Source organism: Colobus angolensis, unplaced genomic scaffold (genome assembly GCF_000951035.1).
Source record: "Colobus angolensis palliatus isolate OR3802 unplaced genomic scaffold, Cang.pa_1.0 Scaffold92, whole genome shotgun sequence".
Classification (NCBI taxonomy): Eukaryota; Metazoa; Chordata; class Mammalia; order Primates; family Cercopithecidae; genus Colobus; species Colobus angolensis.
Window position 1 is genome coordinate 5,399,901 of NW_012123154.1, and position 8,475 is coordinate 5,408,375.

Below are 8,475 nucleotides of genomic sequence, written 5' to 3' on the forward strand. Positions count from 1 at the left end.
AAAAAAAAAAAAAAAAATTAGTAAGGATAGAGCAGATTTGAAGAACATAATTAATAAACCTAAAATTGGTGGACATGTAGAACAATCAAACTCAATAACTGCAGAATACACTTTATTTTCAAAAATGCATGAAATTATTTTAGTAATAACAATATGTAGACCAAAATGAATATCTCAACAAATTTAAAAGAACTGAAATCTCAGAATATATTTTCCAATTACAATGTAATTATGCTAGAAATTGATAAGCATAAGATAACTCTTAAAATTTCCCAATACAGCTTAATCTGAGAAATAATACATCTAACTAACCAATGGATCAAAGGAAAAATCAGAAAGAGAGTTTTTGAAATGATGAATAACAAAATTAGTATTTATTACAGAACTGAGAATACACAGGAATTAGAAGAAAAAATATATACTTCAATGCATTCATTAGAAAAGATGAAAGGCTTGAAATTTAATAAGCTAAGATTCCAGATCAATAAGTTAGAAAAAAAAGAGTGAATTAAATCCAGTAATGAAAAATAAGGAAATAATAAAGGCATGACTATAAATGTAACAAAAAAATATACAAATGAGAACCAAAAAAAGCTCAATTTATAAGTGCTTTGAGAGACTGGTCAAGGAGAAAAAATGAAAAGCATAAGTAATCAATACCAGGAAAAAAAAAGGAGACAATGCTGCAGTTGCTGCAATATTAAAGATGAGGAAAACACAAACGACATTATGCAAAAAAATGGAAACATAGAAGAAAGTGACAAATTATTAGAAAAACATAGAAAGCTGACATAAAAATAAATAGGCTTTAAAACATTCCCACAAAGAAACTGCAGGCCTAGATAGCTTTACTAGTGAGTTGTTCTAAATATTTAAAAAAGAAAGAACACCAGTCTTACAAGAAATCTTCCAAAGATCAGAAAAAGAGGATACATTTCAAGATAACCTTGGTAAAAAAAACTTGACACACACAAAAATAGCAGGCCAATCTCACCTATTAACAGAGATTCAAATATTCTAAATAAAATATTAGCAAATTAAATCCAGCTATACATAGAATTAGTACAATGGGACCAACTTTGATTTGCTCCAGGAATTTGAAGTTGTTTTAACATTAGAAAATCAACTGATGTGATTCAGCACATTTGCTGAATATTATGATGACCTGGGCAGAGCCAGAAAAGACAACTGACAAAATTCAGCATCCTGTTGAGATAAATACTAGCAAACAACCTAGAAAATCAAGCATTATATTTGATGGTGAAACATCAAACATTTCCTTCTGAGACTGGGAATGGACAAGGATGACATCATTACTTCTATTCAACATTGTACTGAAGGCCCCAGACACTACAGTAAGGCAAAAACAGAATGAAAGGTAAAAGGATTGGAAAGACAGGAACCAAACTGTCGTAACTCACAGATCATGTAGGTGGGTATAGAAAAATCTAAAAGATTCCATTAATCATTCGAATTAATGAAGATGTAGCAAGTTTACCTGATTCAAAAATCAATATACAGCAATGAACTGTGCTGACAGTGTTCTATTTCTTTACTTAGGTAGTGGCTATATGCACACTGGCTTTGTAATCGTTGCTTAAGCTGTATTTGTGTTGTGCATTTTTTATTAACTCTTACGCATCGCCAGGACCCTGAAGGTGTCATACGCTTCCTGACAGGACCTACCAGCTTGACGGAGAGGCAAGTGTATACAGCACTGCTACCCTGAAAAGCAGCAGTACTCTTACATGTGAATGCTGAAAACCTCACTTAATGGATACTTTTGATGTAACTCCATTTATGCTCACAATTTTGGCTCCGTTCCATTCTTGTTTTACTGTTTAAGTTTCTCTTTAAAGCAGCAATTTTCTTTATATCATTTACAATAGACCCCACAAAAGTATGACAGAAGCTATTTTTCTATCGAAGCATACTATTTTTCTTCCAGAGATGTCACCTTGAAATAGACATTTACTTAACAATTCTATATTTCTAGCTTTCATTCAAAGAGACCTGTATCTTTTACCTAACCCTGCTGCACTGATCTATCCATAGCCTTTTCTTGAAGGAAAGGGTCACTCAGAAAGATTGGATAAAAACCTATATAACAAGTCATTGTCAATAAAACCAAAATGTTTTCTTAAAGGCAAAGTATAACAATTTCCTTTTATCCACTGGTCAATAGATGAAAATAAGTTGGATACCAACTTATGGGCACAAGTCGGTACTTCATTCATTTATTGTTAGTTGCTTTGAACACTTAAAAAAAGAAAATACCCACTGGAAGCCCAAAGAGCCATTAGCAGAGGGCGGCAGTCATAGCATCATCATCATTGAGCCTAAAAGCAGAATAGAAAAGCAATATCAGACCTCATGTAGGGATACAGTTTAGAACTCTGGCAAAACTCCCATGCTCCTAGGGTACCTGTTTCCTCTTACAAAAACCTCATGTGCTTTAAATGCCGGAACCACTTTTCATCTAAAAAATACCATCCACTACTACACGGTTATTGTATGTTCATTAGACATTAAAAACACAAACACTGACATTCTTTGCCTTACCTGTTATAGCATAAGAAAGCATAAACGAGTCTGTCAAGTAACAAAAGGATTTTGTTAAATATCCCAACACTAACCTGTTATTATTCTGCCTATCAGGAGAAAAAAAAAATCAGAAAACACAAATTCATATCATTTTCTGTTAACCAACTAAAAATAGAGGGTAAAATGTAATTCCACTAGAAAAATGAATAAGTACTTGAAAACCATCACATTCTATAAAGGTCTAGCTTTTGGAAACTGTAACCCTGTCATTAAATTATTTCCACAAATCCATTCACACAGTCATGTGCTGAGTCTAAGAGGAGGAGGAAAGATCATTTTTTTCCCCAAATTTGGTATCCAGCTTTCTAAAAAAAGACAAAGGCACATTTTATCATCCTGGAAAAAGTGACTTCAGTGAAGCAGATAAAGTGTCTAATAAGGCCTAATTATCTCATGTTGTGATTCTTTTTAAATCACTTTTAACCTCAGGAAGAATTTTAATTATCTTGTATAATAAAGTCTTTCCTTATTTCACCCCCTGTAGGAGAAAAAACATATTAAACCTTATTTTTGTCAAAAGATAAGAGCAGTATTAAGTTTAAATTGATGTCATTATGAAATATTTGATATCAGGTTTACAAATTTCAACTTCAGTAATTATTCGATTGGTCACAAAAGGGTATCATTCCACTGCCAGCTCCTAGCAAGAGGCCATCAGAGTTATCAGCATGCATGCGATACACCCGGGACTGTTGGGGGAAGAGAAAAATGTGTTCTTTCTGTTCCAGTAGAGTCTTGTGATTCCAAGGTTAAATTATTGAAGCAGTTTGGGAGGTACTTTTTAATATGATTTTCAAAAAGTTTTCTCCTCATTATCAACTCTTTAATAAACACTTCAAAGTTTCTGTGAGCTTCTCCATTGGGAAAAATATTAATTCATGAGCCTTCTTCCCAAACATACGCTCATGTCTCTCATTGGGATTCAAGAACTCAAGGAGGAAATGTTATGCAAGTGTCTGCATATAGAAAGACAAAATTTTCCTTCGTCTTTTTTCTCGTTTCTCCTACAAAGGCATTCCCTTCATGCCTAGCACATAAATTCCATCTTGCAATATGATTCTGGCAAGAGGTGCAGCCTCGCCAACTCAGCAAGGTTCTCTGACACAAGGTACTAATCTATCCTTCTCCTCTTTATTCCTGATCTGTATAAAATAACAAGAAAGCATTGACTAGCATCAATGCTAGGCATCAATAGGCTAGGCATCGTGAGAAGCACTTTCCAATGCTTTCATTTCATTTAATCTTCACAGCTCTATCCCCATTTCTTAAAGAAGAAACCTAATCCTTGGAAATGTTCACTAGCTGCCCCAAGGTAATACAGCTGGTAAATGGTGAGATTTGAATGCATTTCTAAAACTTGAAGAGAGAACCCACTCATTTAACTTCCACAACAATTCTGTAGTTTTTTATTCTGACAGAGAGGAACTAGATGTTTTCATACCTTATAGAAGGATACCATTTGGATATGCATGGTGCCTTGAAAAAGAATGGTATTTTTTGTATATGCCTGTCTTGATGTAGTTCACTTTGACTCTTGCCATAGAACTGCATGTGGGTGAAACTTCAAAGCAGATCACTGGCCACTTCATGTTAACACTCATACGACAGAAGAGTTAAATAAGTATAAGATTCAGTTACACCGTATTTTATTTCAGGGAGCTCAAATTACTACAGAAGAAGTCTATGTATTATTCTGCTAAAATCAGGATAAATACAGCATGTAGGGGACCAGCAGGAAGATTAACTTCATGCGTTTAAGGACCCAGGTGGTCATGGGCTGTAACATCATGCAAGGTCATCGTAGGTGCCAACCTGCAGCCTGGAGCCTTGGAAAGAAAGAGTGGAGGACAGAAGGGGAGGGTTTGCTGGGTCAGGTGAAGAAGTGCCCAGAAAGAAAACGGAAAAGACTGGGTGAACAGCTAGCCAGTTTCATTTACTTTAGGTACACAGAATAATACAAAGTAGATGCAATAATTAAAATTTGAAGAGTTTGTTATGGGTATTTCTATGGCGTGCACTAAAATTTCATTTTCTTTTTGTTTAATGTGATTATTTTTTACTGTCTCTCAAATTTACTAACTGTTGTTTAGTTTTTGTCTTGGTAAGTCCCTTTAAATCTTCTCTGGGAGAAAATGGCGAGGGGCGGCTATACTTAGTTAATGAATATCCTGTGGGGCCAAATAATAATAATGTTAATACCTGCTAATATTTGTACATCATATATTATGTGCCAAGTACTATTCTAAGTATTTTGCACATAATGACTCATTTGATACAACCACATAGTTTTAGTGTATTTATTATTCATGCATAAATAAATCTGCTTTAAACTATGTTATATAGTTTTTATGAGAATGTTAAACCATTGATTCATGATCTTTATTGAACTTTTTTTTTTTTTTTTTGATACGGAGTCTCGCTCTGTCGCCCAGACTGGAGTGCAGTGGTGTGATCTCAGCTCACTGCAAGCTCTGCCTGCCAAGTTCAAGCAATTCTCCTGCCTCAGCCTCCTGCGTACCTGGGATTACAGGTGCTTGCCACCATGCCTGGCTAACCTTTGTACTTTTAGTAGAGATGGGGTTTCACCACATTGGCCAGGATGGTCTCCATCTCTTGACCACGTGATCCACCTGCTTCGGCCTCCCAAAGTGCTGGACTTACAGGCGTGAGCCACCTCACCTGGCTCTCAACTTTTTTTTTTGTTTTAACCAGAAGCATGTGCACTTTATTGAATGCCATTGTATAAAAGCGTGTGAGGACAAAAGGCTGATACAAGACTTGGCTCCGGGGGCAGGGAAAGGAATGGAAGATGGAGTGCATGGGATACAGGTCACGGGCAGAGCCCCTGGCCTGGATGATGCCTCCTGATCTATCAATAGACTTGGAAGATCAACACCAGGATGATGATGAGCAGAACAGTCATGATGATGCCCACAATCAGGGCCCAGGTGTTCAGGCACTTGGTGGTGGAGGCATAGGCCTGGGCCCTGGTCAGGTCACCAACCATTTTCGTGTCCCTAGACTTCATGGAGTAGGCAAATGCTATGAAGCCTAGGCAGTTGGAGTTCATGAAGAGGGTACTGAACAGCGACCAGACAACATGGTCAGGCACAGAGGTCTCACTGCTGAAGTGGATCATGGTGGACATTGGGGGAGCAGGGTTGTGGGGCGCCCCCACCACAGCCACCTCATGCTCCTCCTTGAGCATCTCATAATTGCAGGAGCGGCCGCTGTTGGCAGGAGTGAAGAAGGTTTGGAAAGTGTGGTTCATGGTGTCCAGGGAAGACCAGCTGTGGTCAGGTTGCTGGGATGGTTCTCAATAGGCCCTCCCTCTCCCCAGTAGTTTCAATTTCTCCTGAACTATTAATTTAATGAAGAAGCCCTTTTTTTGTTATCAGTCAATGCAAAGGTAAACTTCCGCCAAGCTTACCTGTATAAACTGTTAAAACACAGATTGTAGGGCATCTCTTCCAGAGTTAATGATTCGGTAGGTCTGGGATAGGGCCAAGAATCATGTTGCTCCAAGTGAAACTGATGCCATTGATATAGATGAAGCAAAAAGACAGTCTGGAAAGGCATGATAAAACCCTAAAGGATATTAACCCTTGGAGTCTTAGGGAAATGCAAGAGAATATGTTATAAGAGTGGGTACAATTCTGATTTTTGTCAGAACCAAAGAAACAATGTCACGGGATGTTCGTTAGAATATGGTTTCCAAAGGTCATGGAAGCAGACAAGGCTGCAGCAGAAATGATGTCATATTGAGTTAGTCCATTTCCATAGAGTAAAGAAATGCTCTGTTCTGCTAGTGAGCTTGGTGAGACTTCCAAACCCCTTCTGAAAAGAAAACTTCAGGGGTTTTAAGGCAGCCTGATACTTAGAGCCACCTTAATATGGAAAAATGAGACAGCATACAGGAAGAGACCTCCCAGGCCAGGCGGAAGGGATGTCGAGGTAATCAAGAGAGATGGACTCTGAAAACAAGCTGGAGGAGCACACTCCCCAGCCAGCCGCCATAACCTACACAGGGTAGACAAAAGCAGAATGAGAACACCATCCCTCAACTCTGGACTGAGTCTGACTTTGTAATTTGAGAACAAGGCAGAACATGACAATGTGATGGATGCCCTATTCCTCTTCCTCCCTGAGTAATATTGCTTAGGATCTCTTTAGTGCCAGAGGCAATTTCAGGGGCTCTACAGAACATGATTGTATCTGGGGCCTTTTAAGTTCCAACTGTGAGATCGGTTTATAGGACATTTTTCTAAAATGAATTGTTACATGTTTTGGTCTCTGCTCCTGATTCTCACTGCCTTTGCTAGATTGGCTATTTTAAAATCCTACTTTAACCATGAATGAGCAACATGATTCTTTCATGCGGGGAAAGAGATTGCTGTTGTTATACCCACAATTGATCTTTCCTATTTCTCTAAGAGTGGGTTGGCTGAGAAAGGGATCACCTTCCTTCTCCTGTTCTTTCCTTCCACTTGAGAAGCAGTAAGAAGGATACTCAAGTGTCACTGACAGCCACAGGGCCTTATGTACTATGGGAGTTCAAACATGTACGATTCAATTTAGGAAAGGGAATTGCTCTCCGAGTATCATTAAGCCATTAAGCATTTTTTTATTATAAATGAGGAAAGGCAGGACACGGGCTGGGAGAGGGAAAAGAGGAATTAGTCCATCCTAGCAATTCTGCCAATATTAGTTCATTTATTCATTCAGCAAATCTTTATTAAAAATCTCTCCATATCATCATGTGACTGAACTCTGGAAGTAGATGGGGAAAAACAGGTACACAGATCCTCCTCTTGTGTACATTATATTTCAGCAGGAAGACCAGATATTAAGCAGCTAAATTCATTATTAATTAATTGTGATATCAACAAGGCCTGTGAAGCACCACTACAGTCCCGGAGCTGGTCTGATTATGGGATCAGGGAAAGCTTCCCTTAATGAACTGACCCAAGCAAGTCTGAAAGATGAGTTGAGTTCTCTGATAAGAGGGTTTCAAATAGGAAAAGACCTGTTGGAAGGCTCAAAGGTGGGAGCACATACTATACACTAGAGGAACTAGCAGAGGACTGCTGGAAAGGCGGTGAAGAGGACAGAACATTCAACAGGAGCTGGGGTGCCTAGAGAGTCTGTGTGGGGCAACTATCACCATGACAACAAATGAATGCAAAACGTTCTCCAAGCATCAAGGACTTTGTCTAGAATAACCAAAGAGCCATCCACCAATCCATCTTTTTGAATCCAAAGCATGTAGGGTACAGCTGAGCAGAAGAAGGTGCTCAATGAATGTAGGTTGAATAATGAATAAATTAATCAAAAATGTAAGCATGTGTATAAAATCTATCTTTCACACATTGGAGTCGGCTTTGGTCCATTTACTGCAATATTTCAAAATCATATAAGTATCTGAGTTCGCTGAATTTGAAAAGACAACCCAAAATAATTACTGTATTCTGAACCACTATGCTCTCAAATTAATTCCTATTGCAGTATGTGCACTCTCGTCCAGCCTTTTTAGTTTTCTGTCCAAATAAAATTAGGAGTGTTTTCAAAATACATATTGGAGCATTATTAATATCATATCAAATACTTGAAAATTTCATTAACAACATCCAGAAGAGATCATAGTATCGGAAACAGCTGAAAACAATATACACAATGAAATGAAAGACCTTCTCCCTACAACATTCTTTCACTCTTCACACATTTTTCTCTTCCATTGCCATCTCTGAAAGCATTAGGCAAAAAAAACTTGAAAACTTACAATAATTTTTTAGACAGTTGATGCCTTTTCATTCATTCAAATTACATTCATCTTTTTATTCATCTGTTCGTATCTACTGAGCTGCTACCATA

The 8,475-nt window shown here is 37.7% G+C and overlaps 1 pseudogene; it reads right to left on the reverse strand.

Annotated features, from left to right (window-relative positions):
• Positions 1–5,476: 5,476 nt before the first annotated feature.
• Positions 5,477–5,875, reverse strand: LOC105504504 (annotated as a pseudogene).
• Between the last annotated feature and the right edge of the window lie 2,600 nt (positions 5,876–8,475).